Here is a 16,761-nt window from a genome sequence, read left to right on the forward strand (position 1 = left end):
CAAATGAGAATGAAAACACAACAGTCCAAAAGTTTGAGGATGCAGCAAAAGCAGTTCTAAGAGGAAAACTTACAGTAATACAGGTCTACCTCAAGAAACAAGAAAAATCTCAAAGCAATTTAACCTTACACATAAAGAAACTAGAAAAGCAAAGCCCAAGAAAGGAAATTATATAGATCAAAACAGAAATGAATGAAATAGAGACTAAACAAACATCAGAAAAGATCTGTGAAACCAAGAGCTAATTTGAAAAGATAAAATTAATAGAGATAGGTACATCAAGAAAAAAACCACTAATAACTAAAATCAGAAATGAAGGAGAAGTAACAACCAACACCACAGAAGTACAAGGAATTGTAAAAGATTTTTATGAAAAATTATATGCCAACAAACTGGACAACCTAGAAGAAATGGATAAATTCCTAGAAACATACAGTCTTCCAACTGAATGAGGAAGAAATAGAAAATCTGAACAGAATGATTCCTAGTAACAAATTGAATCAGTAGCCAAACTACCAACAAACAAAAGTCCAGGGCCAGATGGAGTCACAGGTGAATTCTACCAAACATTTAAAGAAGATTTAGGGGTGACTGGGTGGCTCAGGTCATGATCCCAGGGTCCTGGGATCAAGCCCCGCATTGGGCTCCCTGCTCAGCGGGGAGCCTTCTTCTCCCTCCCCCTCTGCCTGCTGCTCCCCCTGCTGTGCTCTATGTCAAATAAATATATCTTTTAAAAATAAAGAAGAGTTAATACCTATATTCCTCAAACTATTCCAGAAAATAGAAGAGGAAGGAAAGCTTCCAAATACATCCTATGAGGCCAGCATTACCCTGATACCAAAACCAGACAAAGACAGTACATAAGTAGAAAACTACAATCTCCCTGATGAACAGAGATGCAAAAATCCTCAACAAAATATTGGCAAACCAAATTCAACAATACATTCAGAGGATCATTTGCTACGATCAAGTGGTATTTATTCCAAGGATGGTTCAATATTCACAAATCAACCAACCTGACATACCATATTAACAAAACGAAGGATAAAAACCATATGATCATCTCAATAGATGCAAAAAAGCATTTGACAAAATTAAAAATCTGTTCATGATAAAAATTCTCAACAAAGTGTGTTTGGAGAGAACATAACTCAACATAATAAAGATCATATATGAAAAATCTACAGCTAACATCATACTCAATGGTAAAAAACAGAGCTTTCTAAGATCAGGAATAAGACAAGGATGTCCACTCTCACCACTTTTATTCAACATAGTACTGGAAGTCCTAGCTGCAGCAATCAGATAAGAAAAAGAAATAAAAGGCATCCAAATTGGTAAGGAAGAAGTAAAACTTGCACTATTTGCCAATGACATGATACTATATATAGAAAATCCTAGGGGCACCTGGGTGGCTCAGTCAGTTAACCATCTGCCTTCGGCTCAGGTCATGACCCTGGAGTCCTGGGATCTAGCCCCATGTTGGGCTCCCTGCTCAGGAGGAGAGTCTGCTTCTCCTTCTCCCTCTGCTCCTCCCCCTACTCATGCTTGCTGTCTCTCTCTCTCTCTCTCTCTCTCTCTCAAATAAATAAAATCTTTCAAAAAAGAAAGAAGGAAAAGGAAAGGAAAGGGGAAAAGAAAAGAAAAAGAAAAAAAAATCCTAAAGTGTCCACCAGAAATTATTAGGATGGACAGATGACTTTCCGTAAAACTGCAGGAAACAAACTAAATAGAGAAATCCGTTGCATGTCTATACACTAATAATGATGTCACAGAAAGAGAAATTAAGAAAACAAGCCCATTTACAATTGCACAATAAAGAATAAAACACCCAGAAATAAATTCAACCAAGGAGGAGAAAGCCCTGTACTCTGAAAACCTGTAGAACGTTGACAAGAGAAATTGAGAATGACACAAACAAATGGAAAAATATTCTGTTCTAATGGACTGGAAGAATATTGTTACAATGGATTAGAAGAATTAATATCATTACAATGTCTCTACTACCCAAGCAATCTACAGATTCAATGCAATCCCTATCAAAATACCAATAGCATTTTTTCACAGAACTAAATCCTGAAATTTGTATGGAACCACAAAAGACCTTGAATACCCTAAGCAATCTTGGGAAAGAAGAACAAAACTAGAGATATCACTATTCCAGATTTCAAGATATGCAACAAAGCTGTAGTAATCAAAACAGTATGGTACTGGCACAAAAATAAACACATAGATCAACAGTACGGAGTAGTGAGCCCAGAAATAGCCCCACCATTATATGGTCAATTAATCTGGCAAAAGAGTCAAGAATATACAATGGGAAAAACATAGTCTCTTCAATAAATGGTGCTAGGAAAACTGGACAGCTATATGCAAAAAATTGAAACTGGACCACTTTCTTAACACTGTACACAGAAGTAAACTCAAAATGGATAAAGACCTAAGTGTGAAACCTGAAACTATAAAACTCCTAGAAGAAAACATAGGTGGTAATCTCTTTGACATCAGCTTTAGCAACATTTTTCTAGGTATGCCTCTTCAAGCAAGGGAAACAAAATTAAAAATAAACTATTGGCACTCCAACAAAATCAAAAACTTTTGCACAGCCAAGGAAACCATCAACACAATAAAAAGGCAACCTGCTAAATGGGAGAAGATATTTGTAAATGACATATCCAGTAAAGGGTTAGTATCTAAACTATATAAAGAACTTACACAACTCAACACCAAAAAGCCCAAATAATCCAATTTAAAAATGGGCAGAGGTCTTGAGTATATGTTTTCCAAAAAAAGACATACAGATGGCCAACAGACAAATCACTCAGATGCTCATCATCACTAATCATTAGGGAAATGCAAATCACAACCACCATGAGATATCATCTCACACCTGTCAGAATGGCTTGAATCAAAAAGACAAGAAATAACAAGCATTAGCAAGGATGTAGAAGAAAGGGAACCCTCATGAATGTAAATTGGTACTGCCACTGTAGGGATGTAAATTGGTACTGCCACTGTGAAAAACAGTATGGGATTTCCTCAAAAAATTAAAAATTGAAATACCAAAGGAACCAGTAATTCCACTACTAGGTATTTACCCAAAGAAAATGAAAAGATTTATTCAAAAAAGATATATGCACTCCCATGCTTATTGCAGTATTATTTACAATAGACATGATAAAGAAGCAACCCAAGTGTTCAATGATAAATGGATAAAGAAGATGTATTATAAATGTACAATAGAATATTTTGCAGCCATAAAAAAGAATGAGATCTTACTATTTGTGACAATATAGATGGAACTAGAGACTGTTAAGAGAAATAAGTCAGAGAAAGACAAATACCATATGATTTTACTTATATAAGGAATCTAAAAAATACATTAATAAGCAAACAACCCTAAATACAGAGAACTGGTGGTTGCCAGAAGTGAGTAGGTAGGGATGTGGGTAAAAATGGGTGAAGGGGAGTGGGAGATATAAATTTCCAGTTATAGATTGAATTAATCACGGGGATAAAAGGTACAGCATAGGAAATATGGTCAATGGTATTATAATAGCATTACATGGTGATACATGATAGCTACATCTGTGACCATAACACATAAACTTGTCAAATCATTATGTGGTACACCTGAAACTAATGTAACGTGTCAACTATAATTCAATAAGAAAAAAATTTAAAAATAATAAACATTTAAAAGATGGCTCAACATAGTGGGTAAAGTGAAATGGTTTGTTTGAGGTATAGCAGAACCCACGAGTATTTGACATGGGACTAAAATGCCCAGGTGGAGACCTTGAGAGTAGAATCCTGTCTTGACTTCTGTCCTCAAGCTTAGAGCTACCAAAAGGGTACAGTTGAAAGACCAATGACTCAGGGGTCTCAAAACCCAGCTTCTAAAATTAAGATAAAATGAAAACCACGTCCCTCTGTTTCCAAGAGTTGTAAAAACCTATGAGCTAATTAAAAGCAATTTGAAAAGCCCCTAACTTTTATTGTGAAGGGGATACACTGACTTTGATTCAGGCCACGTGCTTGTGCGAAGTTCTTAATCTTTCTGATCGTAGGGCAACTTGTAAGAGGACCATCTTCACATGGAGAGATCACATGCATCTCAATTCACCTTTGGCATCTCCAATACCTGGTGATTCTTTTATTTCAATACATTCCTCTGTTATCACTACTTTATTTAAGACTTACAGAGATTACTGCAACAGCCTCCTTCATTCAAAAGTATGTAATGAATTCTATCAATTCTCAAAATGTTAAAATGCTCATATAACTAGCACATGTGAAAGCTCTAGTTAGCTTATTAATAAGATAACCAGAAGAATAACTAAAATAGGAATTTTTAAAATGAGATTTTTTAATGTTGTCAATGAAAAGGAGAATGCTGAAATAGTATAGTTGATTTGAATACAAAACTAGCTAATATTGACAGGGTGAAGCAAAAAACAGTTTTAAGATAGAGAGCCCTAATCAATTACGAATCAGTGCTGTCAAATATAAGCCCCCTATGTAATTTTATTTTTTCTAGTAGTCACATTGAAAAGGTGAAGTTAATTACACATTCAATCCAATATATCCAAAATACTTCAAAATGTAATCAGTCTGTAAAATTTATTTTTTTTTACTAAATCTTAAAAATCTAGCATGTGTTTTACAACTCATCTCAATTCATACTAGCTACAATTCAATGTTCAATAGCCATTAGTCATATAATGGCTATCATATTAGCACAGCTCAACATGACATTAAAAGTTTGCAAAATCTAGGGGTGCCTGGGTAGCTCAGTCGGTTAAGTGTCTGACTTTGGGTCAGGTCATGATCTTGGGGTCCTGAGATGGAGCAGTGTTGGGCTCCAAGCTCAGTGGGGAGTCTGCTTCTCCCTCTCCTTCTGCCCCTCCCCCCACTCATGCTCTGTCTCTCTCAAATAAAATCTAAAAAAAAAGAAAAAAAAGTTTGCAAAGTCTTAAGATAATTCTCCCAAATTTATTCAAGTTGCTTACCATACAAGAATGCACAAAATAAAGTGCTGTGCCTTCATAGAGCTTACATTCTGGCATGGAGACAAATAATCAACAATAAACTTAAATTTAAAATCTAATATGCTACAAAAAATATAGTTTGCAAACATAGAGTGGTCAGATTCGGCCTCATTTAAAAGGTGAAGTTCTGAGCAAAGGCTTAAACGAGGTAAGAAAGATAAGGGGCTGTAGAGAGGAAGAATGTTTTAGAAAGAGTGAACAGTTACAGCAAAGACTCTGAGACATAAGTATGCCTGACATGTTCAAGATGAAGCAAGACCAGATACAGACTGGAACAAAGTGAGTGGGAGGAAAGTAATAGGAACTAAATTGGGAGACATAAGAGGGGCCAAAGCATGTACAGCAGAGGTTATCAGTCTTGCTGCCCTCAGCAACCAACCAGGGAACTTTAAAAAGTGCTGTTGTCTAGGGCGACTGGGTGGCTCAGTTGGTTAAGTGACTGCCTTCGGCTCGGGTCATGATCCTGGAGTCCCTGGATGGAGTCCCGCATCGGGCTCCCTGCTTGGCAGGGAGTCTGCTTCTCCCTCTGACCCTCCCCCCTCTCATTCTCTCTCTCTCAAATAAATAAAATCTTTAAAAAAAAAAAAAAAAGCACTGTTGTCTAGGTCTCACTCCCTGCAGAATGTGTCTCCAGATTCCTATTTCCCACTGAACACAAAGTAGTTCAATGGATGCATGGATAGAAGGAATTTATTTAGTAATAGATCTTCCACATAATCTCTGAGTAACATTGATGCTCCTGGAAGGTATACCTTATTTACTACATGGATGAGAGTAGCCCATGACATTCTGCCAACAGTACCCAAATTTGAGAATGACAGGTCAAGTGAGAAGTAATCTGGTATTTGCAGTTAAATGGACCAGGGTTGCCATGAGACTCCACTTATTCAGCTACAAATTTGGACCATCAGTGCAGAACTTGAAAAGTCTTGTGAAGATTACATGAAATAAAGAGTGCCTAAAATAGTCAACACTCAGTAAGTAGTGGCTACTGTAAAAATGTTTAAAGCAAGGGATTCATCTTAGAAAATGGAGTTTTCAGAATATGAATTTGACAGAATGGAACGTAAAATAGGAGAATGAAGAGACTCAAGGTCACCGTCAACACTAGGGGATCTACATGAGATGCTGGAGGAACCTAGAGGATGGTTGCTCTCTGAACATTCCCTCCTTTTCAGCACATTATCCTCTCTCTGCCTGCAATGCACTTGGAGACGAGCAATCCTCAAAAAGCTGCAAAGATGGTGACACAGGAGGTTCCTGAACTCCCTTCTTCCCAAAGGCACACCAAATGTACAGCTATCCATGGAGCAATTTCCTTTAAAAGAAATCCAGAAACTAGCCAAGCAACTCCTACACATTGGGTCAACAAATAAATCCCACATCAAAACAGGTAGGAAAGAGAGTCAAACCTTACCATAAACCCCACTCCTAGCAGGAGCTATATAAAATCATGAGGGAACTCAACTCCCATTTTCTTTCTGAAGAGACATGGCCTTGGATCCCCACATCTGCAGTCAAAATTTTTAGGACTTCCATTTGAGGGTCAGGCCCCAAATTGCCTAACTCTGAAAGCCAGTGGGGGCTCACATCCATGAGACACACAAGACTATGTCAAACAAAGAACAAATTCTTAACAGGTACATGAGTACTCACCACAGCTATCCCCCAGGACTCAGCACAAAGGGAGCAGGAAAAATCACCCATCATCCCAATCTTTCTCTGAAAGGGGTCTATTTGCACACTTTAAAAGCTGCTACTAAGGGTCAGGCTTCCTCTGCCTTGGGCTTTTAATTTAGCACATATATAGGAGTTACTGTGATCCTCCCCAGAGGCCAGGGAAATCAGCAGACACCTCCTCTTCCCCTCTCCCTCTAGCTCACTGTAAGCCAGTATCTTCCTGAAAAGAGCTTGTATTGCGAGTCAGTCAGGTCAAGTACCTCCCCAAAATGGCCCTGGTAGTGCAACAGCCAGTGAACAGATCTGGCTGGGTCTGGTGCCCCACAAAGCAGCACCATTGCTGCCCTACCTGGTGGGCAGCCTTGGCTGGGACAGTCACCCCAACATTCCCCCAAGGAGGCTCTCACCCTGGGGGGGAGGGGACGCAAACCACCTATCACTAGTATCTCCATAACAGTCACAGCCAAGTCTTGCAGTTAGCCATGTAGCAATCGTGGCCCAGCCACAACAAGAGGGCACATACAGCCCACACAAGGACTCCCCTGGAGCACCTGGCCCTGATGATTAGGAGGGATTATGCTTCTGGGCCCCAAAAGATGCCATCTACCTAAGGCCACAACTTCAAGACCAGGAGACATGCTTGATCTACCGAATGCAGTAAAACAAACACAGAAAGTCAGGCAAAATGAGGAAACAGAGGAATTTGTTCAAAATGAAAGAACAGGACAAAACCTCAGAAAAGGAAATAAATGAAATGGAAATAAGCAATCCACATGACAGAGTTCAAATTAATAGTCATATATATGCTCAGCACACTTGGGAGAAGAATGGATGAACACAGTGGGAACTTCAACAAAGACATAGAAAATATAAAAAAGAACCAATCAGAGCTAAAGAATATAATCACTGAATTGAAGAGGGTATCAATAGCCAAGTAGATGATACAGAAGAATGGGTCACAATCTGGAAGACAGAGTAATGGAAATCACACAAGCTGAACAGCAAAAAGAAAAAGAAAAAAAAAAAAAAACATACAAAAGAAACTTTGTAAGGTAGCAGCTGATTTTTCAGCAGAAACTTTGCAGGCCAGAAGAGAATGACACTATATATTCAAAGAACTGAAAGGAAAAAAACCCTACAAACAAGAATATTCTACCTGGCAAGGTTATCTTTCAGAACTGAAGGAGAGTTTCCCAGGCAAACAAAAGTTAAAGTTCTTTACCAATAAACTGGCCTTACAAGAAAAGTTAAAGAGATGACCTTTTCAAGAGGAAAGGAAAAGGCTATAACTTAGAAGAAAATTATGAAAGGAAAAAATTTCACAGATAAAAATAAACACATAAAAGAGACGCCTAGTTGGCTCAGTGGGAAGAGCACATGACTCTTGATCTCAAGGTCATGAGTTTGAGCCCTACACTGGGTGTAGAGATTACAAAATAAATAAATACATAAAAATTTAAAACTAAATAAATAAACACATAGCAAAGGTAGACCAATCACTTACAAAGCTAGTATAAGGTCAAAAGACAAAAGTAGTAAATTCAATTATATCTAAAATATTAGTTAAGACATTCACAAAATAAATAGATGTAAAAATATGACATCATATACATAATAAAACATGAAAGGGGGAGTAAAAACGTACTGCTTTTAGAATGTGTTTTAATGTAAGAGGCCATTGACTTATTATAGACTGCTATATATTTAGGATGTTATATATGAACCTCATAGTAACCACAAACCAAAAAGTTATAATAGATATGCCAAAAAAAAAAAGAGAGAGAAAATCTAAGAACAACACTACAGTTATTATAACACTGAGTCATCAATCACAAGGAAAGAGAGCAAGAGAATAGGAAAGGAACAGAGAAGAACTGCATAAACAATCAGAAAACAATTAAAATGGCAAAAAGTACATACCTACTAATAATAACTTTAAGTGTAAATGGTCTAAATCCTCCCATCAAAAACATAGGGGGATGGAATGATTAAAAAAAACAAGACTCATCTATATGCTACCTACAAAAGTTTCACTTCAGACTTAAAGACAATCACAGACTGAAAATGAAGGGATGGAAAAAGATATTCCATGCAAATAGAAAAAAACTGTGGTAGCAGTATTTATATTAGACAAAATAGACTTCAAAACAAAGACTGTAATAAGGGACAAAGAAGGGCATTACATAATGATAAAGGAATCAACCCAACAAAAGGATATAACAATTATAAATATCTATGCACCAAATATAGGACCACCTAAATATATAAAGCAAATATTAACAGTCATAAAGGGAAACATGATAGTAATACAATAATGGTACTTTAACACCTTACTTAAACCAATGGATAGGTCATCCGGACAGAAAATAAGGAAACAGTGGCCTTGAATAATACACTTAAGAGATATATATAAAACATTTCATCCAAAAGTAGCAGACTACACATTCTTTTCAAGCGCATCTGGAACGTTCTCCAAGACAGATCACATGTTAGGTTCCAAACTCAGCAGGGAATCTGTTTGTCCTTCTCCTTCTGCCTCTTCCCCTCCTCATGCTCGCATGCTCTCTCAAATAAATAAATAAAATCTTAAAAAAAAAAAAAAGAGGGAATGTTATAGCTATAAACACCTACATTGCGGGGGGGGAAGGTCTCAACCTAACTTTACCTCTCATGGAACTAGAAAAAGAGGAACAAATTAAGTCCACAGTTAGTAGAAGAAAGGAAATACCAACTTTGAATGGAAATCAATCAAAAGACAATAAATAGAGAAGGCCAATGAAACTAAGACCTAGGTTTTTATTTAAATTCCAGTAAGTTAACATACAGTGCAATATTAGTTTCAGGTGTACAATATAGTGATTCAACACTTTCATACAACACCTGGCACTCATCACAAGTACACTCCTTAACCCCATCACTTATTTAACCCATCGCCATACTGACCCTCCCTTCCAATAGCCATCAGTTTGTTCTCTATAGTTGAGTCCATTTCTTGGTTTGCCTCCCTCCCTCTCTCTCTCTCTCTTTTTTTCCCCTTTGCTCATTTGTTTTGTTTCTTAAATTCCACATTTGAGTGAAATCATAGGGTATTTGTCTTTCTCTAACTTATCTCACTTTAGAGCTGGTTTTTTAAAAAAGATAGACTTTAGTCTTTCTTTAGTTAGACTAAATAATGAAGAGGATAAAACTAAAAAAAAATTAGAAATGAAAGAAGAGACATTACAATTGATAATGCAAAAATACAAAGGATCATTAGAGACTACTATGATCCACTAGAAGTGGATAAATTCCTATAACCTACCAAGATTGAATCACGAAGCAATAGAAAATATGAACAGATCACTAGTAAAGAATTTGAATCAGTAATCAAAACCACCCAAGAAACAAAGAAAAGCCCAGGGCCAGATGGATTCACTGGTGAATTCCACCAAACATTTAAAGAACTGATATCAATCCTTCTCAACCTTTCCAAATGTAGAAGAGGAGAGCACTTCCAAATTCAGTTTATGAGGCCAGGATTATCTTGATACCAAAAACAGACAAGGACACTACAAGAAAAAGAAATTACAGGACAGTATCTCTGATGAATTTAGATGCAAAAATCCCCAACAAAATACTAGCAAACCAAATACAATGGCACATTAAAAGGATCATACATCATGACCAAGTGAGGTTTATTCCAAGGACATAAGGATGGCTCGAAATCTGCAAATCAATCAATGTGATATATTACATTCACAAAAGGATAAAAATCTTATGATCATCTCAATAGATATAGAAACATCATTTGACAAAATTCAATATCCTTTCGTGGTAAAAACTCCCAATGAAATGGGTATAGAAGGAATATACCTCAACATAATATAGGCCATATATGACAAGCCCATAGCTAACAAACTCAATGGTGAAAAGGTTAAAGCATTACCTCTAAAATCAGGAACAATACATGATGTTCACTATTGCCACTTCTATAGAAAATAGTATTGGAAATCCTAGCCAGAGCAATTAGGAAAGAAAGAAAAGGCATCCAAATCAGAAAGGAAGACATAAAACTGTCTCTATTTGTAAATGACATTATATATAGAAAACCTTAAAGACTCCACCAAAATACTGTTAGAATAAATTCAGTAAAGTTACAGGATATAAAATCAATATGCAAAAATCAGTTTCTATACACCATCAAGCTATCAGAAAGAGAAATTAATAAAAACAATCCATTCTGCAATAGCATCCAAAAGAATAAAATGCTTAGGACTAAATTTAACGAAGGAGGGGTGCCTGGCTGGCTCATTTGGTAGAGCATGCAACTCTTGAAGTTGTGAGTTTGAGCCCCATGTTGGATGGAGAGATTACTTAAAAATAAAATAAGATCTTGGGGCGCCTGGGTGGCTCAGTCGTTAAGCATCTGCCTTCGGCTCAGGTCATGGTCCCAGGGTCCTGGGATCGAGCCCCGCATCAGGCTCCCTGCTCCATGGGAGGCCTGCTTCTCCCTCTCCCACTCCCCCTGCTTGTGTTCCCTCTCTTGCTGTGTCTCTCTCTGTCAAATAAATAAAATCTTAAAAAAAAAAATTTACAAAAAAAATAAGATCTTAAAAAAATAAAAATAAATCTAACTAAGGAGGTGAAAGACCTGTACACTGAAAATTATAAGACATTGATGAAAGAAATTGAAGACAAATAAATAGAAAGCTATTCAGTGCTCATAATTTAGAAGAATTAGTATTGTTAAAATGTCTATAATACCCAAAATCATTTATAGATTCAATGTAATCCTTATTAAAATTCCCATGGGGGGTGCACTCGGGTGGCTCAGTCATTTAAATGTCTGACTTCGGCTCAAGTCATGATCTCAGGGTCCTGGGATGGAACCCCGAGTTGGGCTTTGTGTTCAGCAGGGAGTCTTCTTCTCCCTCTCCCTCTGCTCCTCCCCGGACTTGTGCTTGCACACTCTCTCTCTAATAAATAAATAATCTTAAAAAAAATAAAATTCCCATGGCATTTTTCACAGAAATAGAACAAATAATTCTAAAAAGTATATGGAAAAGATCCAAATAGCCAAAGCAATCTTGAGAAAAAAAGAACAAAGCTGGAGGCATCATGCTTCTTGATTTCAAACTATATTAAAAAGCTATAGTAATTAGAACAGTATGATATTGGCATATAAACACACACAGAGACCAATGAAACAGAATAGAGCCCAGAAATAAACCTACATATATGTGGTCAATTAACTTACAACCAAGGAGCTAAGAACATACAATGGGAAAAGAATGGTCTCTTCAATAAATGGTTTTGGGATAAGTGGGTAGCCACATGCGAAAGAAAGAAAATAAACCCCTATCTTATACCATACACAAAAATCAACTCAAACTGGATTTGGTTTGCTTGAATTTAAGACCTGAAACCATAAAATTTCTAGAAGAAAACATAGGGGATAAGCTCCTTGACATCTGTCTTGGCTATGACTTTTTGAATTTGACACCAAAACCAAAGGTAATAAAGGGAAAACAAACAAGTGAGACTACAACAAACTAAAAAGCTTTTGCACAACAAAGGAAACCATCAACAAAATGAAAAGGCAATATAAAGAATGGGAAAAAATATATGCAAATCATGTATCTGATAAGGGGTTAATATCCAAAATATGCAAATAAGTCCTACAACTCAATAGCAAAACAAATAATCCAGTTAAAAAAGAATGAACAGAGAAACTGAATAGACATTTTCCCAAAGAAGACATCCAAAGGCCAACAGGTACATAAATAGGTACTCAACATCGCTACTTACCAGAGAAATGAAAATCAGAACCACAATGAGATATCACCTCACACCTGTTACAATGGCTATCATCAAAAAGATAACAGATAACAAGTATGCTGAGGATGTGGAGGCAAGGGAATTCCTGTGCACTGCTGGTGGGATTGTAAGTTGGTATAACCATTATGGAAAACACTATAGAGGGTCCTCAAGAAATTAAAAATAGAACTACCATGTGATCTAGTAATCCCACTTCTGGGTATATATCTAAAGGAAATGCAAAGAAAGAAAGATAGCTGTACCCTTAGGTTTATTGCAGTAGGCTCAATAGCAAGATATGGAAACTACCTATGTGTCCATCGATGAGTAAATAAAGAAAATGTGGTCTCTTTCCCTCTTCCCCCTTCTTATCCCTTTCTACCTCCATCCCACACATACACTGGAATATTATTCCATCATGAGAAAGAAGGAAATCCTGGCTTTTGTGACAATATGGATGGAACTTAAAGGAATAATGCTGAGATAGAGAAAGACAAATACTATATGGTAACGCTTATATGTAGAATCCTAAAGCTAAACTCATAGAAATATAGAATAAAATGGTGGTTACCAGCGGCTGGGGGATGGTGGGAATGGGGAGATGTTGGTCAGAGTATAAACGTCCAGTTATAAGATGAATAAGTTCTGGGGATCTAATGTATAGCATGATTATTGTAGTTAATAATACCAAATTATACACCTGAAAGTTGCTAAGAGCTTACATCTTAAGTGTACACACTATAAAAAAAGAAATGGTAATTATGTGATGAGATGGAGTTTGTTAGCTTATCCTATTGTGGCAATCATTTTGCACACATAAGTGTATTAAATCAACATATGTACAACTTAAACTTATACAATGTTTTATGTCAATTATATCTCAAAGCTGGGAGAGGGGATAAAGGAAATGAAATGGATGAATATTATAATTGCATCACTTTTCCACCATCTTAGAAAGGAATCCAGGTTTCAAGACATCTTTTAAGGATCTTCTTTCAAACAATTAAACTGTATAGTGCTAAATAATTGGAAATAATCACAAATTCTTAGAAATTGGAAGGATCCTCAATAGACATCTGTGAGAGTCCTAACCCAAAGGCAGATGAACACCCACATCATTTAGAAACATTTCACCTGTTAAAATTCTAAGGTGGTATGACCTACTGGTTACTATAATACAATTCCCTAAGCAGCATTATACACATTATACAGTCTCCTATCACAACATTATGTCTTATGAAACCACACTACAAAATCAGACCCACTGCTGTAAAGACCACTGACTTCACAATCAGGCACACCTGGTTTTAAAGCCCAGTTCTGTCACTAGTGTGCCCTGGGAAAACCTCTTCCCTTCTCTGAACCTCAATTTCCTTATCTATAAAGTTGGGTAGCAATACCTATACCTCATGAGTTTGTGAGAATACTCTATGAATGCAACAGGCATCAAGCCAGGCCAACAGCTGGTACCTAGAAAGTATCAGTATGTAATTACATCCTTCTACACACTTCTCCTTTTTTCATTATTTTTACATTACCAGAACAAGCAATTAATTTCTATAAGTCTCTTAAGTCTCTCCTATAAAAACAATTTTAAAAATTTCTCTCTTATAAAATTTGGAAGCCAAGGGGCAAACATAGACAAGCATCCACACTCCATAAAAATGGGAAGCAAGGCCTGAACATGATTGCCCCCAAAGTGGAGTTGGGGCCCCAGGACCGTAGTGTGTGATGGTCCATTTTGACTACATGGAGCCGCTTCTGACTACTTTTCTTGCCCTATGGTCTTATTTTCATGCTGTTTCCTCTAAACATTCTTATATTATAGTCAACCAACAAGTCAACATAGGAACTTTTAAAATGGTGGAAGGACAGGGTGGTCTGTATTTCAAGAATATGCTCCCAGGAGTATCTGTTTCTGCCTGCTTTTCTCCCAGTTGTGTTTCTTTCTGGAGTGCATGTTTAGGCCAGCTAGGCAGGTAATGGAAATGAATGGAATGGCCAGGTATATAGCAATATAGGGTGCGAAGTGGATAAATGAAGGGGAGATGGGAGGACAGTGTCTGCTAAAATCTCATCAACTACTGGTTCAGAAAAGATGATCTGGCATGGCACATTCTGGGGCTTATCAAGAAAGTTTGGGAATCCCTATTCTTATGTGGATATTTGGAATTTTTAAATGCAATGTATGATTCAAATTTTTTTTCAATATCATACTGGCCACACATCTGCAGATAGATGTAGCCCATTAATCTCAGGTTGGTGGATTTTGTTGAGCCAAGTGTGAAGACAATAAGGGAAGAAATTTTGTACCACTAAAGCAAGTTTCCCTCAGCTCTTTTCTCACTGCTTCAGAGACCATAGGCTGGCTGCTTCCTCTTTAAAGAACATGGTCTTAATTTTTCCCAAAGCTTTTATTTGATTCTCCAGATCCACAGGGAGAATTTTTACTTGACTTGATGCTTCAGGTTATGCCCTAATACCTAGTGTTATAGTTGTTGTATAAGCATCGTAGAAGCATATAACCTAATGGAAACCTCTTCTTAGAAGCAGGGCTAGAAAAACTTAAATCTAGAGACAAGAGTCTCATCCCTTCAAATCCACAAAAGCCAAACAATGCGGTGATTCTGCATTGTTTGGCTTTTGTGAGAGATTGTGAATCTGTAGGCTTGAAATTTGGCCCAAGAATCTGCCTTTTAAACAAGCATTCCTGTGGTTCTGAGGCCTGCAATTCCCAGATGACATTTTCAGATACCACAGTTTAGCCTTAACCTTGGAGTTGCCACTTTGAACACTTGGCCAGCACCTGGAGCCCCAACTGGTGAGAGGAAGAGCCCTCCATGATCAGTTATTATTTATGCTCTAGGACTAATTAATTCTCAGTTGGCCAACAGCTGTTCAGCAGGAAGTTCTCATACAATTCAAGGATGAAATGAAGCTCTCCTAGTTGAGCAAACTGGTACAGTGTTATTTCCACGGGGCATCTGGCCAAAGGGGTTTTCATGTCCCATTCTAATTATCCCAGCTGCTGAAAGTCTCTTCCATGCTAGGAAAATGAGTGAGAGCCAATGGATGATCATAATCATATCAAGGGCAATAATTAAAACACCAACGGATTCTTTTTATAAAGTGAGTTTTGACCTAGTGGTTGAGGGCATGGGATTCAAATAAGGAAAAGGTGGGTTCAGTATCAGCTCTGCTTCTAACTAGGAACCATGATGAATGTCTTAACTTCTCCAGGTCTTGGTTCTCTCCTGTGGAAACTGGTAAGTCTTCTGTGAGGATTAAATAACATAAAGCAAGCAAAGCACTTAGCATAGTTACTGGTCCATGGTAGCTGCTGTATATCTATTAGCTGTTACTCAGGTCAGAAATATTTAGGTTCTTGACCCTGAGCAAGGTATGATTCCAGCTGCCAGGTATATGGACATGAACAAAATAGACATGGTTCCTGCTCTCACAGAGCTACTTTTCTGGTGAGTGCAAGGGAATCAGGATGGTTTCTCCAAAGAAATAAACCTTCCTTTCATTTCCCCAGAGAAACTGTTCCTCTTCTCTGTTTCCACAATATTTTATTTATACCTCTTTTAGGAAACTTATCACAATATACAGCAATTTGGCTACTTATTTATCGTTCTTTTGACTACCTATGAACTTTTAGAGGACTTGTCTGTAATTTTAGAACTCTTTAGCCCAGTGAGTGACTAAGAGTTGGGGTGTGTTAAATTTTTATTGGATTTAGATTCACCAATGGTAAAGGATGAAAATAAAAGAACTCATCAAGCCAATGTCTGTAGATATTCTTAAGAATGGAATATGAATTCTTATGGTTTTTAAAACCTCATTAGCTTGCCTTAAAAAACAAGGAAGGGAGAATAATTTATCTGCAGCTTCCATCTCCCAGTTGGCAAAGGTGTGTTCCATGGGACATTGACTACCCATCCCTTCTGGGACCACAGGCAGGTTCTCCTGCCTCATCTGCTTTAAAGAAGCCCCAAGGCAGCAGGCTAGAGGCTCTGGTAGTGTTTGTTCTTGTAAAGTTGTTCAGAGACCACCCAAAAGAGGTGGTTAGATTGGAACAAATAGCCAAAAGCCCCAGATTCGGGTAATACATTGACACATTTGGAAGAGAGCCCCTCAGAGGTTTAAATGAGTGGTAAAATACATGAGAATACTTGATCTGAGATTCTAAATCCCCATAAAAATTATTCGTGTGAAACTTTGCTTTCCAGGA

The sequence above is a fragment of the Mirounga angustirostris genome, unplaced genomic scaffold (genome assembly GCF_029215605.1).
Source record: "Mirounga angustirostris isolate CCGP_5_RB_7025 unplaced genomic scaffold, mMirAng1.0.hap1 SCAF_4, whole genome shotgun sequence".
Lineage (NCBI taxonomy): Eukaryota > Metazoa > Chordata > Mammalia > Carnivora > Phocidae > Mirounga > Mirounga angustirostris.